Here is a 24,741-nt window from a genome sequence, read left to right on the forward strand (position 1 = left end):
GAAAAGTTCTATACCCAAATCACTGTTGGAGATCAGGAGAGAAAATTCTAGTTCAGATAGAACCAGAAGACCTGGGTATAGGTAATGCTCTGGGTAATGTGAGAACAGAGGGTGTTCTATGCATCTACAGGCTTTCAGCTGGTCTGGTCAGGGGTGTCCCTCAGGGACAGCTAGCCTGCGCCCAAGACAGGGCTTGAACTGCGCCCTGTCTGCCCTGCCCGCAGATCCTCATGGCCCCAGGCCTTGACCGAGCTGGGCTTGAGTGGAGGGGCTTGGAGGGCAGATGCAGTCCCGCCTGTCTGGAGCACAGTTTATGAGTCTGAAGCGGGCTCAGGGGGTCTGGAACGGGGCACACGGGTCTGGATTGCGGCTAAGTGGTCTGAAGTGGGGCTCTGGGGTCTGGAACAGGCCTCAGGGGGTCTGGAGCAGAGCCCAGGGTGTCTTGGAGTAGTGCTCAGGGGCCTTAAGCTGGGCTCAAGGGTCTGGAGCAAAGCCCAGGGGTCTGGAGCGGGGATAAGGGGGTCTGGATTGGGCCTAAGGGGGTCTGGAGCAGAGCCCAGGGGGTCTGAAGTGGGGCTCAGGTGCGGCTGTCTACAGCCTCAGCTGAGCCCCGCGGGCGGCGCGCAGGCCCCTCCACTCGGGCGGGGCTCGCCTGGAGATGGCTGCCAGGCGGGGCTCGGCGAGGTTAGGCGGGCAGGTTCGCGGGGCTCGCTGGGGTAGGCTCGCCGGGCTCGCGGTACGGCACGGGGCGCCGAGCCCACCCCTTCCCGCCCCGCCGCCCTCCCGCCCGCCGGCCACCCGGCTGGGCGCCGGGAGGAAATGATGTGTTGCAGCCTGGTTAATCCCGGCGCCAGACACCCATTGGCCGGGCGCTCAGCAGCCACTTCCTCCTCCTCCTCCCCCCGCTCTCCCTCCTCTCCCCTGCTCTCCCTCCTCCTCGCAGGCTCTGGCGGCCCGCAACTTTTGGCTCTGGGACCGCCCCTCCACCCCCGCCGCGGCGAGACCGACCCCAGTCTCCACTCCCTGCTTCAGCCCCAACCCCCTACCCCAGACCCCTGCCCCCAACCCCTGCCCCAGCCTCCACAACCCACCCCCCTGCCCCAGCCCGCAGCGTCCACTCTCCACCCCCAACCCCCAGTCCCCCGCCCCCAGCCCCCGCCCCCAGCCCCCGCCCCAGCCCTCAGCCTCTGCTTCAGCCCCTACCCCTCGCCAGGGAAGTTTACCCGCCCCTCCCTCTTCCTCCCCGCCTCGCCCCGCCTCCCACTCCCTGGCGCCGCCTCTGCTGCTTTCTGCTCTGCGGGCCCCGGGCTGCAGGCCCGTCCGCACCCGGCTAGCCGCCCGCCGCCCGCCGCCCGCCGCCCGCCGCCCGCCGCCCGCCGCCCGCCGCCCGCCGCCCGCCGCCCGCCGCCCGCCGCCCGCACCAGCCGCCCGCCGCCCGCACCAGCCCTGCAGCTGCCCGGCCCGCGGAGCTCCTCCCGGCCCAGACCCGCAGAGCCCGTCTCCTGCCCCGACCAGCTCCGTGGAGCTCCGACTCCCCGGCCGGATCTGCAGCCGCCCGGCCGCCCACTGGCTTGGCCCTCGGCGAAGCCAGAGGTGAGCGCAGGCGGCTGGGAGGGGTTCGGGTAGGCGCGGGGAGGTACTGGGAGTGGGCGTCTGCTGCCCTCCGCGTTCACCTCACCCGGTGCGGGAAGCGGCCGGGACTGAATTGCCTGCCCCGGGCCTGCTGCTGGTGGGAGACGGACAGGGCTCGGGGGGAGGAGGGCTGTGTGTCTGAGTATGTATGTCTGTGTCTGTGTATGTATCTGTGTGAGTCTGTGTGTCTGTCTCTGAGTCACTGTGTCTGAGTCTGCCTGTGTGCCTCTGTCTCTATCTCTGTGTCTGTCAGTGTGTCCGGGACTCGCTCAGGGTGTGCGCCTTTGACCCGTGAACCGACCTGTCTGCGCCCTGGGGCTCACCTTCCCCAGCCCAGAGAAGAGTGAGCTGCATAGTAAGGCGGTGGGCGAGTCCCCCTCCACCCTCAGAATATCCTTCCCTTTCAAGAGGGATTTTTTTTGCTTCAAAGACAGCCAATAAACTCTGCTCAACTCCGTCCTCCCTTCGCTCTTCCTAGCTGCAGTTTTTCAAAAGGCTTCAAAGGCAGGAATGTGGGATTCATCTTCGAATCCCCAGAAGGCGAATGTGGTTACGGATGTTGCCAAGTTTGAAGCCCTTCCTTCAGTGCAGTAACCCCACAGCCAGGCCAGAACCCTTGTCTGCGGGGGAGGTGTGGGCTCCGGGGGCACCTGGATTTAGCGGGTTCTAGACAAGTAGAGTTCCTTCCAGTGCTAGATGCCTCCTCCTTTCACCCTGGGGTTTTGGATGCTACTTGGCCTGGAGAGAAGTTGGTAGAGGAAGGTGCTTAGTGGAGGAGAAAGGATTCCTCTTAGTGGCAGAATGCAAGTCTTGAATATAAAGCTGTCCTTAATTTGACTTTTGGGGGAGGTAGCAAATAATACAATGGATTGGTTCATTTATTGGCCTTTTTTTTTTTTGAGTGTGTTATGAGAGGTGGAAAAAAAAAGAACCAGTCGCATACATATTTTTATGTATTTGTAGAAGAGTCCCCAAAATGGAGACCTAACCCGTGGTTTTAAAGAATCATGACCCAGTCCCAGAGAGTGAGTGCTCAGACAGCCCTGGGGAAGATGGTGGCAGACACAGACACTATCTCTGTCCTAACCCCCCAGAAGAATCTTGCTGGAAGAGTGGTGTAAAGACATTTCAGAGCTGGGCTGATCCAAGTGGCAGGCCTTAAATGGAAACACTGTACTATGTCCTGGCACTGGTCTCTGGAGGTGGGCGGCTGGCTGGGGGCCCAGCCCTGGCAGCTAGCAGATGCTGGACTTGTGCTGACCTCAGACTGGCCAGTCAGCTTTATAGTAAACTTGAGTCTGAGAGATAGCCCTCACTTGTCCTGTGGATGGGGACCCAGCACACAGGCACTTAGCCTAACCCTGGACACGATTTCCATCAAGGGTCTGGCTTTTTAGACCAGCTCTAAAATTATTATTGTTTTTTATCTTAGAATTCAGGGAAGGGGAATCTTGAAACTAAAATGTAGGCCTTAACTTGATGGACTTACTGTTGGATGATAGTACTGTCACCCCTCATGCAAATGTTGAAAGGTGGTGAGTGATTCTGAGATAAATTCTATATGACAAAAATCTATGCCATAGATTGGACTTATGTACTTTCGCCAGCACTTTGGGAAGAGTGCCTTTAAATATTTGACTTAGATTGTAGTCTTACACTTTTTTTTTTTTTATTACTTCAGAGGGGTAAATTTAATTCTGCTAAGCACAGTGCTTTTCTTTTTTTTTCTTTCTTCCAAAGTAGTGCTTTATTAAATATTTTACATCTTTCTGTGGGGTAGATAGCAGTGATTGAATCAACAAATAGAAACATGCCTTGAAATTACTCTAGACTGCACTTTACACGTCCTGTCATAACCATGAGAGGCTTCTAGGCAAGGGTGGATTGGAGCTAGTCTGTCTTTCCGAGGGGGGAAGCGAGGGCAGAAATGGATCTGAAAAGTGATCCTGGTACTCAAGGTCATGAGGTGAGAGTGTGGTCAATGCTTCTGTGTGGCTTGGGCTAAGAGGAGGTGGGACTGGGCCCCGTGCCTGCTCTGCTGTCCATCTTTATGCTTACTTCGGAGGTCTGCTGCACATCTCAGGAACCAGGGTGAGTTAGTGATCTGTGTTGGATGGGCAGCTGAGGGTGGTGGCTGCCTAGGTGCCTGGGGGTGTGCTTTGTCTTTTACATGCATTTTCCCATGATATTTTCATAGCCACTACTTTAGCATATGATTACGTTACTCATTTACACTGAGAAGCTGAAACTTGGCAAAATGGAGTGGCCCAAAATTGTAGAACATGTCAGCAGGAGAGTGGGGACTTGAACCTGGAAGCTTGGGGACTCCAGAGCCCACCTGCCTGGTGACTGTTGTCAAGCCTGCCCAACATCACCTTTCATTCATTGTCTTCAGGGGTTGGCTGTCACTAAGTGTCACTTAGTTTATTGATTATGATTGATCTCTGGAGCAACTCATCTTTTATTTGAAACAGTTCACTTTCAAGATACTTCTTTTAGGAAGAAACAGTATACTTTCGTCATGTTTGGAAAGTTAGTTCAGGTGTTAGGAACAGAAGGTGTGATCATAAAGGTAGGTTTATACTTCTACCAAAACTCCATATTCAGAACATGATTGATTTCATGTAGGTGTGTGTGTGTGTGTGTGTGTGTGTGTGTGTGTGTGTGTGTGATCTGGGAATGAAGGTGGAGGAGGTAGCTAGATGGCATAGTATTGGTGATAGTCCAGATTTAGACTGGGAGCTAAGTTCATGGTACTGCTTTTATTTTTAGACCTACACACATGATACATTCTTTTCTGTAAGAAGACACAAAATTAAACATGTAATAATAGTGACTTGTGGAATTTTTTTTTAACTGGTGATTTAATATTGATCCACAAAATCACAAGTTAACAGGGGTACAACTTTGCACTGTTCCCACCACGAGAATTCTGGATCCCAACTCCTTCCCATTGGAAGCTATAGCAGTTCTTCCAAGGTTGCAGATAGGAATTAACTATTATTTTTGCAACTATCTGTCTATATTTGACCTTTTTTTCCCTTTAGTCCCATCTTCTCTTCCTTTCCAAGTCTCTCTCTCTCTCTCTCTCTCTCACACACACACACACACACACACACACACACACATATATATCTATTACTACATCCAAATATCCCTCCCTTTTTCCTCTTCTTTCTTCAGGTCCTGATGGAGTTAAAGTTCAGAGCCCTCTGGTCATCTTCCCCCTATCATTTCTCCCCTGCTGGGAGTATGAATCAAAGTTCTTTCTGGAGAGTAGAAGAAGGTGGGAGTTTTGGCTTCTGTAATTGTTTTTCTGCTGGACATGGTTGTTGGCAGTTGGATACATACCCCCAGCCTGCTTCTATCTTTCCCTAGTGGGGCAGGGAGGGCTCTGAAGCAGTGAGGTTACAAGACACATTGATGAGGTCATTTGCCCAGGGAGTGACTTGTGGAATCTTTAGCTTCACTATTCTAACTTTTGATTTAGCCTGCCTGCTCAAATAGACATGTAAGATCTTTGGAGGGACTGGGCAATTATGTACCTGGCAGAGTACACATGTCACCCTGCACAAGGACCCCTGTTCAAGCTCTGGATTACATCTACAGGGGGAAGGCTTCACAGGTGGTAAAGCTGTACTTAGGCCTCTCTATTCTTCTCTATCGCCCCCTTCCCTCTCAGTTTCTCTCTGATACTATTAAAAAAAAAAATGCCACCGGGAGTGGTGGCTTTATCCTGCAAGTACTGAGGCTAGCAGTAATTCTGGTGGAAAAATATTAATAAAAAAAAAAGAACTATTGGTGTGGCTTGGGAGGTGGCACTGTGGATAGTGGGAAGACTTCAAGATGAAGTGTCAAGTTCATCTCTAGGCAGCATGTGTATCAGAGTGATGCTCTGCTTCTCTCTGACTTTCTCCTCCTTCCTCTCATTAATAAATCAGTCAGCCCTTTTTTAAAGAACCCTTGAGTCACTGATACGACCCCAGTTGATGGCTATCGTGACTGAATGAGACCGAGGTATGCACCTCTGTTTCCCTGCTGTCCACTCTCATTTTCACAGTGACTGAAGCAGCCCAAGCTGTGGGACTGTGGCATGGTTTGTCCAGACTGCAGTTGTGGGAGGTATGGTCTGGGCTGTACCTGGCTCTTGTCAACATCACCTTGCCATATGCGCCTGGTGTTCAGGATGGGGCAGGGATGCTGTCATCAGGTGTTTACACACTTTTGTTTTTACTCAGTGGTATGACTGTGCAGACAGGGAAAGCTGGTGCTTTAGCAATGCTTGAGTAAAATGTTAGCATATTAAATTGACAAGGCTGGGAAGTTGAGCCATTAGAGCCACTAGCTGGACCCATCCCACAGTCTCCTGTTTTATGTTCCCATGCAAGTCTTGGTCACTGTGGCTTTATTCCTGGAAGTGAGGATTTGGAATTGGGTTTCCTGGTACCAACTGCCGCCTTTGATTTCTTGGAGTAAAAACTTTGTTTCTTTCTGTAGCCAATTATAGTCTCACAAGAACCCAATGGAAAATTTGTTTTTTATTTATTTTACTTTAGGATTATTATTATTTATTGCAGGTGGCCATTGACCACCTCTGCTTGCCTTGTTAGTTTTAAGCATCAAGTTCCAAGACAGGATTTGTATTTTGAAAAGGGCATTCAAATTTAAGATTCTTTTCAACTGTCTTATTGATATGGTTGGTGTGTCATGACCTTTGGTCAGATGGGAGGTATCTTTGCCTGGGATTTTGCTGTCAGAACTCACTAAGAAGAGACCCAGCAGCCTCGTTTCTGAAATCCTTCCAGAAGTTAGTACTCGGACGACAGGCTGAGCAGTTGAGTGTCCTCCTGTGCTCATGCCTGGCTTTCTGGAAACCGGAGCTTGTTTATATGTTGAATAGTGCTCAGTGCTCAGAGTTTGGTTTTTCCAGAGTCACCACTACTGATTTGTTTAATTTTTGGGTTTCAGTCTCTGACGACCAACATTCCACTTTGCCCACTAGAGTTGCTTCATTGTTTGCGCTGGGCATTTGGCCTTTGTTTCTGGGCCTGGTAGAGGGCCTTTACATTTCAGCCTCACACACTTGCTAGAGGCTTCTAGGCTAGGAGAAGATTTTCATGGGGTAGGGTGAGCTCAGGGGTTCCCTTTAGTACAGAGGTTCTGACGACTCTCCAAGAGTCCAGGCTTTGTGACCGTGCTTGGAATCTCTGTTACCTCTATGTTGCCCCCCCCCCCCCCCCCCCCGTCCCCACACTTCTGGGTAGAGTCAAACCTTTCGGAGTTCAGAGTAGTACTGTAAACAAGAATGATTCCTGGATTTTGCCTTTTGGCTTTCTGTTAGGGTTTTATCCAGCTCCCTTTTCATTCTGGGGTTTGATTGCTTTTGTTGAGGGCATGGACTTCTGTTACTCTTGCCTTTATTATTCATTCCCTTTTACCAACTTAAACTCCTTCAAATTTTTTCTTGGACTCCTTTGAGGGCAATTGCTGTATCTTAGTCGTCTTATGTGTTTTGCACCTAATATGATGTCAGGCCCAGACCAAACAGCTAATGATACACCATTTGTTGTTATTTGTTTATTATTGAGAGAGTAAACAGGGTTGACTACCCATTAGGAAAGAAAACCAGCCTAGTTTTCTAGGGGTTTGGGGAAGCAGCCTCAGAGAAGATCATATCAGACATACAGATCTTTCCAGGGTAGTTTTGCGAGGTAGGGATGAGAGACATGGGTGTAGATAGAAGGAACTATTTATTTATTTGTTTATATAATAATGATTGACAAGACCGTAGGGTAAGAGGGAGAGGGGTACAGTTCCATATAGTACCCACCACCAGAGCTCCATATCCCACTCCCTCCCTTGATAGTTTCCCTATTCTGCATCCCTCTGGGAGCATGGACTCAGGATCATTATGGGAAGCAGAAGTTGAAATATCTGGCTTCTGTAATTGCTTCTTCACTGGCCATGGGTGTTGGCAGGTGGATCCATACCCTCAGCATGTCTCTATCTTTCCTAATCAGGCAGGGCTGTGGGGAAGTGGGGCTTCAGGACACATTGGTGAGGTCATCTGCCGAGGGAAGTCAGGATAGTGCCATGGTAGCATTTACAACTTGGTGGCTGACAGCCAGTCAGATATAAAGCAAAACAAATTGTTAAATAATCAGGAACCTAAAGGTAAGAATAAAGCAGATGAGCTTTGTGGAAAAGTTAGTAGGTCTATTTTAGATATATTCCAAGGGACCCATGATTTTACTAAATTTTGCCTGAGCCCAAGAGCATGCAGGTGGTCCAAAGGTATTGTCTGGGGAGATGGTTCCAGAGTTGAGAATGGACTAGAAAGCTGAATCAGGAAAGAGAGTATCTCCCAAATATGGGAAAAGTATGTAAATATTATTAACTGTAAACCCCTTCGATTTGATCTGGGACCCATATTCAGCACAGGGGCCTGTGTAACCTCTGCATCCCTGTAGGTCTGAACTCACATTCTGTGGTCACAGCTAGGAATATTCTAAGTATTGCACCCATTGTAGGACCTATCTTCCTTGAGTACGTTGACCCAGTGTCTCTTCTGAAAGTGGGGCAGTCCCTACCATTGTAGACCCACATTGAGGGCCAGGTCCTGTAGAGGCCCACAAGAGGGCCCACTATGTTGTCCCAATGGAGATGACCAGTGACAGTAGAAAGAGATCTGTTAGAGGTCTAGGCCCATCATGTCTGTGTGGGAATCCCAGGATTCCATGACTAGGGCCTGGCCTGATGGGGTGGCCTGGTAGTGATCAAAAGAGCCAACATTAAAGTGTGCTGGTCTCTTGCAAGAAAGAAACAGCTTCTTCTTCTTCTTCCTCTTCTTCTTCTTCTTCTTCTTCTTCTTCTTCTTCTTCTTCTTCTTCTTCTTCTTCTTCTTCTTCTTCTTCTTCTTCTTCTTTTTCTTTTAAGCTTGATGGTGTAACTTGCACTTAGTAAATTCAGCAGACGTCTATTTGTATTCTTTTCAGTATATATAAGTTTTCTCTTCTTGAGTGCAGACTTTAGGATTACACCTCATTTTGTGTGTGGTGGGGGAAGAAATAGCTCTACTAGTATTTTGTATCTGTAGAGCAAGGAATTTTCAGGAATGTGTGCACACTTGGTGTTCAGACTCTTAGTGAGCTGACTCCTTTGCATTGACTTTCCCTGCTGGCTTATGTTCTCAGACACTACCAGTGACACCAGAGAGGGGGCTTCACTCATCTGGAAGATGGAAATGTGGATTTGACCTTTTGGGAAGATGGAGCGAATCCAACGCAAGCCCCCTTTCGAGAGATCTTCAGGGTAAATTTGAGTGAACGAAGCTTTTAGAATCCCTGATGGGTACATGCCTGACTCATCTTTGAAAGCCAGGATGGGTGATTCTTTGAATCCCATTGAATATGAGATGATGATGGTGATGATTAATTGTCACCAGGGTTTTCCCCTGGGTTTGGTGCCTGTACGATGAATCCATTGCTCTTGGTGGGCACCCCACCGTTTTAAAATATACTTGCCAGAACAGAGAGAAATTGAGAGACAAGGGGAGAGAGAGAAGGGGACAGAGATACACCTGCAATATAGCTTCACAGCTTACAAAGCTCCCCCCCCCAAGTCTTTCACCCCTTGGTTCCTTGCTCTTGTTTTTGTCATTCTAAGGCAATTTTGCTAGAATTGTTGATTGATCTTTAAAAATAACCATGAGGTTGATAAGAAAAAAAAAAATACTCAGAAGGGGCTAAAGGAAGACGTGTGATCTTGGGTAGGCTGGGCATTGGAGAGTGGGCACTAAGGGATGTGCAGTGTGCGGAAAGGGAGAAGAGAGAGCACAGGCTGAGGAGGAATTCTAAACCAGGTTCCCACTGTTGTAGATGTTGCTGAGTGGTTCTACACACTGAGTGAAAATATGTGCTTGGTCTATATACATCATTTATTTATTTAGTACAGAGACAGAGGGAGAAATTGAGAGGGAAAAGGAAGATAGAGGAGATACCTGCAGCACTGTTTCACCAGTTGTGAAACTTATCACCTGCAAGTGGGGCCTACAGGCTTGAACCCTGGTCCTTGTGCACTGGACTGTGTCAGCACCAAGAAAGCCAGAGTATTTGGCCTTGTGACTTGACTTCAGGGCAGTAGAAATGTGTGTAGGAACAGTCAGTTGAAAGAAGCTGCTTAGTTTGAGTGACTTCTTTATTTATTTATTTGGCATAAGGAAAATGATGTAGACTGGTATTTTTTATATACTTCCCCAGATGTAAAGAACTGAACTGATGTGTACAGACAGGTGGTAAAAGCAAATTTTGTTTTCTTTTCCTTTATGAGTATGTTCTAGTGAACAAGGACACCTTTCACTCTCAGAAGACACAGATACAAATGTTCTGTTTTAAAAAGAGTTTTGACTCTTGGCATTCCATGTTACAGCATGATTGAGTGTGCACAGACACACTTTCATATTAAAAATAAAGCTGAAATACATGCTTTACAAAACTGATGTGACATTTCTTCGATCCTACTTGAGTCTTATTAAATAGGATTTTGAGCTCTGCTCACTAAGTTGATTTCACAGCCAGTGGATCTTGGCCAACTGAGAAAACCACCCCCACCCAAAAAAGAAAGAAATGGAGAGAGGAGGGGAAGACAGAGAGGGGGAGAGAAAGACATCTGCAGACCTGCTTCACTGCCTGTGAAGTGACCCCCCTGGAGGTGGAGAGCTGGGGCTCAAACTGGGATCCTTGTGCCAGTCCCTGCACTTCTGTGTGCACTCAACCCAGTGCACCACTGCCTCCCCCTGTTTTTCCTTTTTGCGGAGTCTCACCTCATTCTACAGAGTCCTCACCCCTCTTGTTTCCCATCTCCCCTTCCTTGCTCCCTCTATTGCTCTTTCTCTGTGTAGAGAGGTCTTTGCTTATTTCTCCAAATCAGATTAAGGTGACAGAGAGTGACAGATACAGATACCTGCTTGGTACCAAGCCCAAGAGCACATCATTCTTTTGATCCCTTAGAGCCTCAGACATGGGGCTGATGAGTCTGAACTGGTAGCTAGATCCAGTTAGTCCTGTTTATTCGCACCACATTTAAATATTTCTGTTACACCTAGTTCTAAGAAGCAGCAGTAGTGCCTGCATCTCCTGTGCGTGAAGTGGGAGAAGAGGGGACAATGACCAATACATTATTGTCTGGAAACTCAGCTCAAGGTCAGCAGGGGCTGCTCTTCACATTAAGAATACTGGCTTCGAGGGGGAGGCAGCTGTGGTCATTGTTATTGTCATTGTCCTTAAGGATGGAAGTGTCTCTGTCTGGCTGCTGCTCCTTCTCCCCCCCTTTTTTTGACATTCATTTACATGTTTTATTATTATATATTTGATAGAGATAGCCAGGAATCAAGAGGGAATGGGGAGATAGGTAGAGAGGGAGAAGGACAGACACCTGCAGCCCTGCTTCACCACTCATGAAGCTTTCCTCCTGTAGGCGGGGCTCGAACCCGGGTCCTTGCACATTGTAACGTGTGCTCAGCCAGGTGTGCCACTGCCTGACCTCTTTCATATTCATTTATTAAGATGTAGCCAGTCTTTCTATACTTTGGGCTGCATATGGAGATGCCACTGAAATAGAGCTGATGTCATTGGAATGAAGTTGATCTTCTGGAGTTGAGGGATTGCTCATTTGAGTACACACAACAGGATGCCCCTGTGTTTTGGTCACTAGATACAGAGGGATAAAGATCAGTCAGTGCCTTAGAGGCAGTGACTGTTGCACTGGCCTTGAAGGAGGTCCCATTCTGATGTCACCATCTCCAGAGACATCTACAGGTGTGTGACTTGTGAGAGAGACACAAACCAAGCCAGGGATGGAGCAAGTACCTGAGGTGAGGTGGTTGGTTTCTGCTGAAGAACCAGGTTGTCCAGAAGGTAGGTGCACGTGCTTTTGAATCACTAGAGTCAGACTGAGTGCCTGCAGGTAAAGCTTTTCAGGAATTTCAAGGTCTGAGACAACTAGAAGAGACAAGAGTCATGACTTTGGGTTGGAATTAACTTCAGGACCAGAGTGTGTCAGGCAGATAGGTGGTCAGTGTAGTTGGTATGCTTGTATGTTGGGCTGTGCTGCGGAGAAGAGAGGAGATCCGGAGCGAAGAGGAAACACAAATCTTTATTTGCGCTGGCACCTCAGAGTTGGGTGAGAGAGAAACAGGTTGGGCCATGTGGAGGTAGCAAAAATGGCCACCTCACGCAGTAGCCTTTCCTCTGTCTAAACACTGAAGTGAAGAGCCAGCAAGAGAGAGAGGTGAAGAAAAAGAAGGGCTTTTATGGGAGTAGCTCATGGGAGAATAGGAAGGGGGAAGAGAAACCACAGCACTCCAGGGTAGGATAACAACTCTTGTGAGAATGGGAAGGGGGAGGAGTAACCAAAGCACTCTAAATATCGTGGGGAATAGACAATGCCCTGAGGGCACAACATGGCAGAACAGGCACTCCGAGAATGTCCCAACTCTCGCAGGAACTAGCAATAGACTGAGGGGTCAACATGGCAGATGTGACTGCATCTGCACAATTTCCCAGCATCTCCCCCTTTCCTTTTATCTAATGGCCAAGGCAACAGTCTGTAAAGCCTATGAATTACTCAGGGTCAGTCTGAAAAACCAGCAACATGAAGGGAAGGAAGCTGCTGTAAAATTGTCTAAAGTGTCCAATGGGTATACCAGCAAGTCCAATAGAAGTCTCAGTCCAAAGTAGGCGACTAGGGGGAGAAATTGCAGGGGGTGAAATGCTGCATAAGGAAGGTCAGCCTCTGGGATTCTGCTTCTCTGTAGAGAGTGAGCTGGAACCGCCAAAACGTGACAGGCAAAGAAGAAGCAGGAAAGGCAGACAGGCAGTAAAAAAGTTCTGTCTTTGGAGTCTGTGAATCAGGTTCTTCAGATCACGTCAGGTGACATCTAGGGTTTCGGGGGGTGTGCCACTCTAGTCGTGCCATCTAGTTGGTCATGTCAGAGTGTGCAGGGGTTCAGACGTTTTTTTTTTTTCCGGGATTCCTGTGAAAGAAACACAAACAATCTGCTTCTCGTGGTTAGCAGGGCATCTGATTTGAAATTTTTTTTTTTTTTTTATAGAAAAAGAGGTTTGGTGCCTTAGCCAACTGAGTATTGGGGGATGTATCTTTCCTATTTATTTATTATTATTATATTATTTGACCTATGTTTCTAATCAGAATTGTCTGGTACTGGAACCAAAACAGACATATAGATGAGTGGAATAGAACTGAAAACTCAGAAATAAGGCTTCATACCTATGGGCATCTAATTTTTGACAAGGGAACCCAAAACATCAAATGGAGGACTGACATTCCATTCAATGAGTGGTATTGAAAAATTGGATTGTCTATAGAAAAAGAGGTTTGGTGCCTTAGCCAACTGAGTATTGGGGGATGTATCTTTCCTATTAATTTATTATTATTATTATATTATTTGTCATGGTAATCAGCCATTATCTGGAAGGTCCTGGGTGATTCACGGGGAAAAAGAACTTATCTTTTAACAAAGACTCTATGGCCATGCCAACAGCAACCTTGAGGGCACATGTGGCTCCCCACATGTCCCCCTTTCTTATATAGTGAGCTTGTATAGGTTGAAACTTTATGGCATCAATCTGTTGTTGCAAAAAGGCCATGAGCTTGTTAAGAATTATAGGACCTACTGTGAGCAGAAGTAAAACAAGCAAGGGTCCCACAACTGAGGGTAGCCGTCTTTACTCACACAGTTTAAGACTAAGCACTTACATATATACCAAAACTTATATATAAAAATCAAAAGAGAGAGAAAAAAAATTTTTGGAATGTTTCTGGATGTCTCCAGAAACTTTGGCTGCATCCAGCATTTTAATATAAAGTCAATTACCTTTTAGAGTACTCTGAGCAGATGGGGTATAAAAAATTTGTTGGTCATTCAACACACTCACAAAACACAACTGGCCAGTCATAACATAAGACATCCAGAGAAGGGATAGGAGAGAGTGCTCTGTGAGCCAGATTTTCCAGATTCTGCCATGTCATATTATGGATCCTGGGATGTATCCTGCATCTAGTCCTCTTGTATTATTTCTTGTTCTTCAGGGATAGCAGTGCCATCATGCGGGTATTGTTGGAGATGGCGGGCAGGAACCCAGACAGGTTTAGAGCAATTCTGTGGGAAAATGCATGTGAAACCCCTCCCCATGGTCAATAGAGGGTCAGGCCCTTTCCAAATTTTATCAAGTGGGTCTTTCCACTTGACCTTAATAGCTGGAAGAGTAGATGGTGTTTGCCAGTGAAGAATAATAGGAGGTAAGTCCGAGTTATTGTAAATATTAAAGAGATTTAATGTAGTTAAGGCTTTTGCTAGCTGGATATTGGGGGGGTACATTCCTCCTTTATCTTTATTTAATTGAGCCTTAAGTGTTTGATGGGCCCTCTCAACAATGCCTTGTCCCTGTGGATTATAGGGAATGTCTGTGGTATGAGTAATGTTCCAGAGGGAACAAAAATCTTTAAATTGTTTGCTGGTAAACACCGGTCCACGGTCACTTTTCAGTTGAAAAGGTAATCCCATTACGGCAAAACAGGAGAGCATATGGCTTATAAGCTTTTTAGAGCTTTCTCCCGTCTGAGCTGTCGCCCACATAAATTTAGAAAAGGTAGCAGTTGAGACAAACACATACTTTGTTTGCCAAAGTTTGGTATGTGGGTGACATCAATTTGCCAAAGAACATTGGCTTTTAAGCCTCGGGGGTTAACCCCAAGAGTTTGAATAGCAGGTATTTTTTTATGAGACTTGCACAGGAAGAACATGTAGCAAGGGTATGTTTCAACTGTGGTAAAGGAACATCAGGAATCGAGCTTGAAGACCTTTAAGATTAACATGGGTTAAGGAATGAAAGTCAGCAGGATCAGAGACATAGACTAAGAGAGTTCCTTTGGAGGCAAGGTGGTCAGCTGCAGCATTCTCTTCGGACAGGGAACCAGGAAGAGGGCTGTTGGAACGATGGTGCTGAATATACAGTGGTTGGGTTCGAGAAGAGAGCATAGGAGCAATTTGAATCAAGAGAGGGGAAAGTGGGTTGTCATCAATTTTCACATAAGAACGAGCAAGCCATGGAAGTAAGTTAACAGTATACACACTGTCAGAAAAAAGGTTGAAAGATTCTGGTACAGCTTTTAATGCAAGGAAAACAGCATAAAGTTCTTTGTACTGAGGGGAATTCTCAAGAAGCTCAGTAAAGAGGTTTAGGAGATTGTTTGTCTGGGTAATATATAAGGGCAGCAGCTCCCTGTTTTCTACCATCAGTGAAGACTGTAGGAGCAGAAGGGATGGGATCTCGAGAGAAAAATTTAGGTGCTAGTAGGGGCAAAACAGGTAAAGAAGCTATCAATTTATTAGAAGGAAAATGGTTATCTATTTGTCCTGGAAACCCTACGAAGCTTATGGCAAAATGGGAATGATGGCGTATGAGCCACTCTGTATCTTTGAGAGAAAAGGGCAGAATAATTAAATCCAGTTCTTTCCCTAAGACCTGCACAGACCTATTTCTTCCTTGGTGAACCATCAATGCTAACGCGTCTATCTCAGTGAGGAGTCTTGGAGCTCCTCCTACTGGCATGTGAAGCCGCTCGAGAACCCCATGGTCTTGCGACAATGCTCCTGTACTGTGGGGGTGGAGTTGAAGATTAGAAGGTTTACCGAAGAGGAGGGGGAGAATCGAACAAGGTGCATGTCCTGGAGGGCCTGGCTAACCCTTTCCAGTGCCAAGGAGGCCTTGGGAGTTAACATACGTTTTGAGGATGGCTGTTTGTTTCCTTTTAACAGGTCAAACAGTGGTTGGAGGCAGCTTTTAGGCAGATAAAGATACTGCCTAAGCCAATTTAAATTTCCAAGAAAAATTTGTAAAGAAGGAAGAGTGAGGTCAGAAGGAAAAGTAACACTAGGTTTTTAGGGATGAATCTGCATTAGAGAAATCTCTGAACCTAAGAAGGATATTGGAGGAATTAGCTGTATCTTCTCAGGAGCTACATTAAGGCTACTTTTCTTTAAGGCAGGAAGGAATGAGAAAATCACGTAGGGCACAGAGATCTTCATCTAATTCTCCCCATATTAAGATGTCATCCATATAGTGAAAAACATTAAGGCCCTTATGAACATATGGAAAATGGGCAGATTTAACAGCCTCTTGACAAATTGTAGCACTATTGGTGATGCCCTGGGGCAGCACCACCCATTCAAATCTATCAGCAGGGCTCGCATTATTAATAGAAGGAATAGAGAAGGCAAAACGTTTGCAATCTTGCGAATGCAAGGTAATAGAGAAAAAACAATCTTGTATATCAATAGTTATGATTGGATTTCCCGTGGGAATTGCAGAAGCAAGAGGCAAACCCCTTTGGGGGGAGCCCCAGACCTGCATGGTTTTATTTACTGCACGGAGATCTTGGAGGAGGCGCCATTTTCCTGAGCGCTTTTTAATCACAAAGACATGAGTATTCCATGGGCCTCAAGAATTACGAATGTGTCCCAAGGACAAGTGCTCTTGGACTTAAAATTTCTAGCTTCTCCCTAGGCAAAGGGCACTGTTCCACCCAGACAGGCTTGTTGGGTAGTTGCCATCTCCCCCTGGCTTCTGCTTAACCATATGCCTATATAGGGATTTTACTGATCCAAAGCTTTGGTCTATTTACATAAATCACTTTTACATAAAGCACTCCAGGGCATTGGTGGTTCTATGATAGGATTCTCTCCTGCTCCACCCCCTCCTTGTCACACACTGATCCCTTCTTTGTCACACTCTGATTTTCACCAGTCACTTTTCTCTCCACCCTCTCTATATCACATCCTGTTTCCACCCTACTTGGAAAGTATAAAAACAGCTGCTCTTCTGATTAAAGACACTTGGAAATTGCTTTCCGGCTCCGAGAGTTCCAGAGTGTATCTCCTGCGGAAGTTGGTGCAGCACGCGTTCCTGATCCCTCTCCCACACAGCAGCCTAGATCAGCTCCAGTTGAGTTCTCTCCAACCCAGAGAGCACTAGCTCGGGAAGAAGTACCCTCAGGCTATCCCGGCACAGGCTCATTAGAAAGCCAGTCTAAGCAGGGAGTTTGGTTACGAACAGTGGCAGTTAGTATTGGGGGTGCTGATTAGATGTAGTCTTGCAGGAGTGGGTGTTACGCTTTGCAGAGGCATCTGTGGATATCCTAACATCAAGACATTTCAGAATATCCCTGCCCAGTAGGTTGGTGCTAATATCAGCTACCAAAGGGCGGAAGTGTCTGGTATTTCCTTCAGGATCTTCCCACATGAGCGAATCTCTTGTGAGAAAGGCTTGGGTCATTCCTCCAACTCCGTGTATATGGGGTCCTAGGAGGAGTTCCCAATTTTGGGGAACCTCTGCTTGCCTTAAAATCGTGTTTTCTGTCCCCGAGTCAATCAAAAATTTAAAAGGAATATTGCCAATCCTTACTGTCATAGTAGGGTGACCTCGTTCTAAAACAGGAGTGGTCCACAAAATCTCAGGCCCCGAATTTGTACCATTCAGGGGCGTGCCATCTTTATGAAATTTGGACTAATAATCTCTCTTCCAATGAATACCTTTGTGACATCTAGGACAAGGTGTTCGTGTCCTCTGGCTCCCTAAATGAAGGCAGGGTTGCCCTGACTGGAGGCGTGGTTGCCCTAACTGGAGGCATAGTTGCCCTGACTGTAGGCATGGTTGCCCTGACTGGAGGCATGGCCGCAGCTTATCTGGACATTGGTTACGCCAATGCCCTTGGCGACCGCACAGACAGCCGGCCCCGTTTTGATTACGTGGGGTAACTGCATAAGCCTGTGTCATAATGGGTGCCTCATAAGAGCCTGATAAGTTCCTGTGTTGCTAAAATCCAATTATCTAGGTGTTGGTGTTTAAGACTAAGGCATGCCTGACGGAATTGTGGTATCGTGCCATCCCAGACAATGGAACGCAGGAGGAGAGACGGACTTCAGGATTATAAATCTTTCTCTCTAAGGTTGACTGCACCCTGGAGATGGGTAACTTTGAATGCCATGCTCGAGGCTTTAGACTTGGCCTTAAATGGGCAACAGTAGGATAATAGTACATCTTTAAAATGTTTTTATTAGTGACTTAATACTACTACTAGCATTTGCCAGTGACTTAATAATGATTGACAATATTGTAAGATAGTACATCTAAGACTTGGACTATAGTTGGTGTATTGCACCAAAGTAAAAGAATCTGGGTATGTGTGAGGGATCAAGTCCTGAAACATGGCTGCGGAGGACCTAGTGGGGGTTGAATGGAAATGTGGAAAACTGAGAAATGTTCCACTTGTACAAATTATTGTATTTTACTGTTGACTGTAAACCATTAATCCCCTAATAAAGAAAATAATAAATAAATAGTACCACTAAGGGTCTAAGGAGACCCTGAGGGGGCTCCTTGAATTTTCTTATTTTGGACTTCTAGCTATTTTATGAGATACCTAGTTCTAGTATCTCCATTTTATAGAAGAAACTAAGATGGGGTAGTGATGAAAAGTGTCTAGGAAACACTTCTGAGCTTGAACCAGTTTGTACATATTCCCAAGCCACCATGCTGTTGGGAAACTGGAGGCCATAGAGCCACTTACAGCACTGACTTGAGTGTAGATTTGCATGCTTCAAGATTTTTTTTTTTTTGTTACGTGGTTGCCAACATTTAAAAAGGAAACATTTTCCATGGATAGTCAAGATTTCCAGCCACTATCCCATAGTTAAAGCCCCCAACAACACCAGGAAGGGCCCCTGTTCCTGCTGGAATGGCTGGAGGGCAGGCTCTTGGGGCTGCGTCCGTCTGGATGACAGGTGTGCTGTGTTACCACTGTCCCAGCCCAGCCTGAAGCCCATTGTCAGGTTTTTGTCCTTTTGTTTCTCTGAAGTTTGTTTCTCTCACATGCTGTGTGTCCTGTCCCTGTGACACATGAGCATTCTCTTGGCCACTGGTCAGCCTGGCAGTTGGGGGGAGATGCCCAGCAACTGAAGGGAATTGAGTAGGTGGACTGGGGTTTTGACCCTGTGTTGGAGAAGCTATAGGGATTAGCCAGTAAATAGTTTTTTGTGGTTGTTTTTGTTAATTTTTTTCCAACTGAGGTTATAACTGGGAACTGGTTATACTCCACCATTCCCAGTGGCCATTTTGGTGGAGAGGGAGGGGGAGGGGGAGAGGGAGGGAGAGAGAGAGAGAAGACAGAAGAGAGAGAAAAGAGAGAGAAGGGGAAACCTGCTCATGAAGCTTCCCCCCTGCAGGTGGGAAGTGGGGGCTTGAACTTGGGTCTTCATGTGTGGTAATATGTCATTTGTGTGTGTGTATTTTATTTTTCCTGGAGAGGGAGGAATGAGAATACATCTGATTTTTTAGAGCCTGGATAACTGGGAAATGATCTTAAGAGAATGTAGGAGTGTTCTAGGAAGGGCTGATTTGGGATAGGTCATGCTATTGGGATCGAGGCTTTGGTGGGATGAGGACATAGAAGAGAGCTTAGCTGATGTTAGTGAGAAGTTGGGTAGGTACTACAGTGAGGTATAATGGTAAGTGGATGTGTGGCCAAGGACAGATGCCATCTCAAGGCATTTTGATCTGGGGGGGGAGATCCCTTTGGGAAGTAGGAAGAAGCCAACTGAAGTCTAAATGACAAAATGCTTCAACTACAAACAGTTCAAAATCTCTTTCTTGAGGTAAGTGTTCTACCACACAGATAAATTAGATGTTTACCTTAATAATGGCTTACGACAACAGTCTTGAATTGGGAATGGGGATATCAGTTATCATGGCTGGCTATCACAGATACTGATAAGCCTATGCTCACAGAATCACAGGCATAATCAATGCCTGTTGGCTAATACCTGTAACTCATGCTTATTTTCTTGAGCTGCTTGCTGTAGGTGGCAGGGGTCCCAGCAGCCACCTTTGTCATTGTACCTTATGGCCAGTGGGAGAAAAACTGCTGTAGTCTAGACGGGGAAGCATGGCAGGAGAAGGTGAGTGTTGAGATCCATTCTTGCCTTCAGCCAATCTGGAATAGAATACTCTTTCAAATTCACAGGAGTTTTAGTGTGTATGTATGTGTGTGTGTGTGTGTGTGTGTGTGTGTATATATATATATATATATTTTTTTTTTTTTTTTTTTCTATTTACTTGACTTGCTAGCTTAGGATTTTGATGACCTCATTTTGACTTCATCAACCAGGATACCTCTGTGGCTTTTCTCCTCAGTGTAGGTCCCCCCTCTCATCTTTGGAGGGCCTTGTTGGAAGAGCCTTTGTATGCTGTGAGGGCGAAGCTCGCTCAGATGTGGGCACTGAACATGAGAGTCCTCCCAGTCACCTCTCTTTTTGTTCTCATAGAGATTTTTATTTTTGACATTTCTGTCTCCTCTTTGGACCATGTGACTCTTCAAAAAAGATACCCCCCCCAAATAGGTGTTTTTACTTAAAATTCACAGATATATTTTTCTCATCAGGTGCACATTAATATGTGTTTCTGTAATTTTTTTTCTTGACAACCATATATTTTTGATTATTAGGTAGTTTATATTTTGGAAACAATATGCTTGCTATAAGAGGGTCGTGTTGTTCAGTATGAATTTTAATGTTGAGGAGGAGATAAAGTTAAAATGGCTTTTGTTCTCCAGTCTTTTACTTTCCTTTCTGAAGAAGAAACATCATTAAAAATAATGTCATGGCCTTCCTGTGACAGTGTTTAGATTTGCAGATACTGGCTTGTCTGGAAAATTTTTGCATAGAAAAACAGAGGAAACGATGTCATGACTTTGCCAGAAGCCCAGTATATTAACTTTGAGTTTTTACGAACACACACATGCACTCACACATCACAGTGCATGTTTACGTTTTTTCTGTGTTTGGCTTTTCTCATGTAATAATTTATCTTGATACAGTTTTAGTATCAGTACAAACAGAATTTTCTCTTTCTTCTGAAAAGAGTTCTATTGTGTGAATGTTCAACCAGTTTTTCTTAAAATACTGTATTTGCTTTATGTATTTCTTTTGGACAGAGACAGAAATTAAGAGGAAATGGGAGATATAGAGGGAGAGAGAAAGACACCTGCAGCCCTGTGTTATAAAGCTTCCTCCTGCAGGTGGGGCCAGGAGCTTGAACCTGGGTCCCTGTGTACGATACTGAGTAAACTCTACATCCTTTGTCACCACCTGGCCCCATAACCATCTTTTCTTTATTGTTTCCATCAGCACTGTGCATTTTTAACGTTGCAGTGATTTTTCTTTTCATGTGCTACTTCCACAGGTGGATTTTAAAGTAGGTGTCTATGTAGGTCCTCCTGTCTTTTGTATGTGAGGATAGGTAGAAACCATTGGGATTGCTAGTCAAGGAGTACTTGATTTTAAAGGACAGTGTGGGTAATTGCGGTAGTTGGCTTTTGCTTTGTGTTAGTGGATGGAAGGCAGCTGGAAACACTGGTCTGTTTACTGGTGTGAACCAACTGGAGGCACAAGAAGTCCCTGCAAGATCTTCTCTTCCTGCCCCTTTATTTTCCTCCTCTCTCAGGAAGAACACAGACTAAGCTCTTTCTAAAGTTGGGCAATTTGTTCATTTTCTTTGCTTCCCTCCTTTTTGCTTCTTCTAGGGAATGGAGCTTGATTATTTTTTTCCTGTGTAAATCTGTGTCTGTGAAGACTGCTGGGCTTGGAAGCTGTGCTCACCACAGCTTTACTTTGCTATATTATGGAACTGCATCTTGTCTGTGCTTTATGTTAAAAGCAAAGCTTCCATGGCCAACCTTTTTCTTCTCCTTCTCCTCCTCCTCCTCTTCCTCCTCCTCCTCCTCCTCTTCCTTCTCCTTCTCCTCCTCCTCCCCTCCTCCTTCTCCTCCTCTTCCTTCTTCTTCTTCTCCTCCTCCTCCTCCTCTTCCTTCTTCTCCTCCTCCTCCCCCTCCCCCCTCCTCCTCCTTCTTTCTTTTTTTAATAATATGGCAAGTAGGCATTTAATGACCAATTTTATATAGTCAGCTCTTTATTATTGATCAAGAGTAAAGGCAATGGATTTTTAGACTTAGGAAAAACATTTTACTTTTGTAACAGCTTTTGAAAAAAAAAGCAGCTACATGATAGATATTTTTTAATAAACAGCATTTCTTTCTGACTTTGAAACAGATTAGTTAGCTTTTCATATTTCAAAGTGTTTTGTACTATGGCATACTAGGGGAATTATTGAAAAAATTGAGATGTTTAGCTGGTATAGTTTAATGTGGTGGCTGGATTTCCTGGTGGTTACCAGATTAGATCCATTTAGAAATTCAAATTCAGGGAAATGAAATTTAATTAAAAAATTACATTTGTTACCTGTACTGTGATTTTTATTTAGGTTTGGCAGTATGCTTAGGTTTTCATTTGAATGATTTGGAAATTTTAGACTGCTAATATAAATTAATTTTCTGGAAAAGAATTTGAGCCCTTGGCTACTCATTTTAAAAAATAATTTACTGAAACTCTTTATGTATACAGATGTATTTATCTAGTTGTAGAGTAGTGAAATAAAACAACTTAGATATTCTCTATATATGTTTAAAGATGTTTACACTTATATATACATGTATATAAAGTTGAATATTATAAATCCACTAAAAGTACTACTATAGTGAGTTTGCAGAGATAGCTCTCACTTTAAAAGCTACATTCTTTTTTTTTTTTGAAGTTACCTTCTTAAAGAGGGTTTTGTCAACAACCCACCTAGCTCAATATGTCTTTTCTGTACCTTGCATTTACCACCACCTTTATATACTATTTGTATATCTGTGAGTGAATACCAGAAAGAAGACGGATTGCATCTGCTTGGTCTGTGTGTGTGTTTGTATGTGTCCTGTATCTGGTACACCACCGTAAAGGCATGCGGAGAGTCTTGGAATGAGTGAATGGCTACTGCGAGTGTACACAGACTTCAGTGGAGATAACAGTACAGTAAAATGTAGTCTATTTCCACAGCCTTAAACTACATACAAGCATATCAAGTGGTACAGTTCCAGAATTGCACCAAGAGATATGTGAATGGAGAGAGAAAAAAAAAACTGCCTCAGGAAACAAACAGGATATCAACAGTTACTCTCTGGGTTGTGAGGCATGAAACAAACAGGATATCAACAGTTACTCTCTAGGCTGTGAGGCATGCATAATATGAAGGAGAAAACTCTTTAACTCTAAAGAAGTAAAGTAAATATTGGAAAATTATAGCAGCCAACAATGTATTTTATCTGTTCAGCATTACAGTTGGCCACCTTTCTTAAAATTATATATGACTATACCATGGCGAAGGAGAAACTCTTGAGTATGTCTCTGTAGTATGACATGTTCTATGTCTACTTTGGAATTAAATTATGATCTGTGAGTTATACTTTTAAGAAACTGATTTTAATTTAACACCAAAGGTTAGGGAAGATATACTAGATCTGGTACAAGTGTCTAATTATAATTATTGACACATTTTCAAATGCTCTGTTATGTATGATGTGTTGCCCTTGCTTTTGACAGCTTTGGCTACAGTCAGCCTGCTGGAGCACTCTCTTCACAAAGGTTTGCTTGAACGGAGAGTTAGCAGAAGGATTCTCCTTGAAGTGGGTGAACACAGGCTTGGAGGCCAGTCAGCACTGTGCTTGCTGATTTTCCTCTCTTCACTGTTAGTCAGGAGATTATCTGGATTTAGTTTCACTTCCAGAAACCTGGGATTTATTTTTTAAATACGTTAAGAAAATAGGTGATGACAGTGCCATATTTTTGTGATTTTACTCTTTACAGTGTTAACACTGAGTCTGTTTGTTTTCTTGCTCAATGGTCCCAGCCACAACACTTCTAAGTTATAGTCAGTCTACCCACTGAATCACCTCCTGGGCACATACAAAACTTGCAACAGATTTAATTCTGCACACCAACCTTGTTTTCCAAATGTCTTCCTAGACCACATGCATACACTATCCCCTTTGTGTGGTTGCATTCTCCTCTGTGTAATTATTGAGTAGACATAGCAGGACAAAAAAGCTAAGTGCTTAGCTTGGTAGAGACAAACAAGTAAGTAGCCAAGTTATACTAGAACATCCAGGGAACATCCAAAATTGAGGAGAAGATATGGACAGAATATTCACCACAGAAGAGATCCAAAAGGCTGAGAAATATATGAAAAATATCCAAGTCATTGATTGTCAGAGAAATGCAAATAAAGACAACAATGAGATACCACTTCACTCCTGTGAGGATGTCATACATCAGAAAAGGCAGCAGCAACAAATGCTGGAGAGGTTGTGGGGACAAAGGAACCATCCTGCACTGCTGGTGGGAATATCAGTGGGTCCAACCCCCGTGGATAGCAGTCTGGAGAACTCTCAAAAGCTAGAAGTGGACCTGTCCTATGACCCTGCAATTCCTCTATTGGGGATATACCCTAAGGAACCCATCCAAAAAGATCTATGTACACATATGTTCTTAGCAGCACAATTTGTAATAGCCAAAACCTGGAAGCAACCCAGGTGTCCAACAACAGATGAGTGGCTGAGCAAGTTGTGGTATATATACACAATGGAATACTAAGCTATTAAAAATGGTGATTTAACTGTTTGAAAACCCATCTTGGATAGAGCTTGAAGAAATCATGTTAAGTGAAATAAATTCAGAAACAGAATGTTGAATACGGGATGATCTCACTCTCAGGCAGAAGTTGAAAAACAAGATCAGAAGAGAAAACACAAGTAGAACCTGAAATGTAATTGGCATATCACACCAAAGTAAAAGACTCTGGGGTGGTGGGTGGGGAGAATACAGGTCCATGAAGGATGATAAATGACATAGTGGGGGTTGTATTGTTAAATGGGAAACTGGGGAATGTTATTGTATTTACTGTTGAATGTAAAACATTAATTCCCCAATAAAGAAATAAATTAAAAAAAAAAAAAAGAAAAACAAGATCAGAAGGGAAAACACTAAGCAGAACCTGGAATGGAGTTGGTATATTGCACCAAAGTAAAAGACTCTGGGGTGTGTGTGTGAGAGTACAGATCCTAAAAAAGGATGATAGAGGACCTAGTGGGGATTGTATT

General features: G+C 44.9%; 1 protein-coding gene across 4 annotated transcripts in view; it reads left to right on the forward strand.

Annotated features, from left to right (window-relative positions):
• The first annotated feature begins 1,190 nt into the window (after window positions 1-1,190).
• The window catches only part of ACVR1 (activin A receptor type 1), a 157,707-nt gene continuing 134,156 nt past the window's right edge, over window positions 1,191-24,741 (forward strand). For 2 of the 4 annotated variants that reach the window (XR_009545966.1, XM_007524295.3), the window contains exon 1: window positions 1,424-1,593. The gene's annotated coding sequence lies outside the window, so the exon portion shown is untranslated. Of the gene's footprint in view, window positions 1,362-1,423; window positions 1,594-24,741 lie in introns of those variants that run through there. The other 2 variants (XM_060177902.1, XM_060177903.1) reach the window with 2 other exon arrangements.

The sequence above is a fragment of the Erinaceus europaeus genome, chromosome 18, assembly GCF_950295315.1.
Source record: "Erinaceus europaeus chromosome 18, mEriEur2.1, whole genome shotgun sequence".
Classification (NCBI taxonomy): Eukaryota; Metazoa; Chordata; class Mammalia; order Eulipotyphla; family Erinaceidae; genus Erinaceus; species Erinaceus europaeus.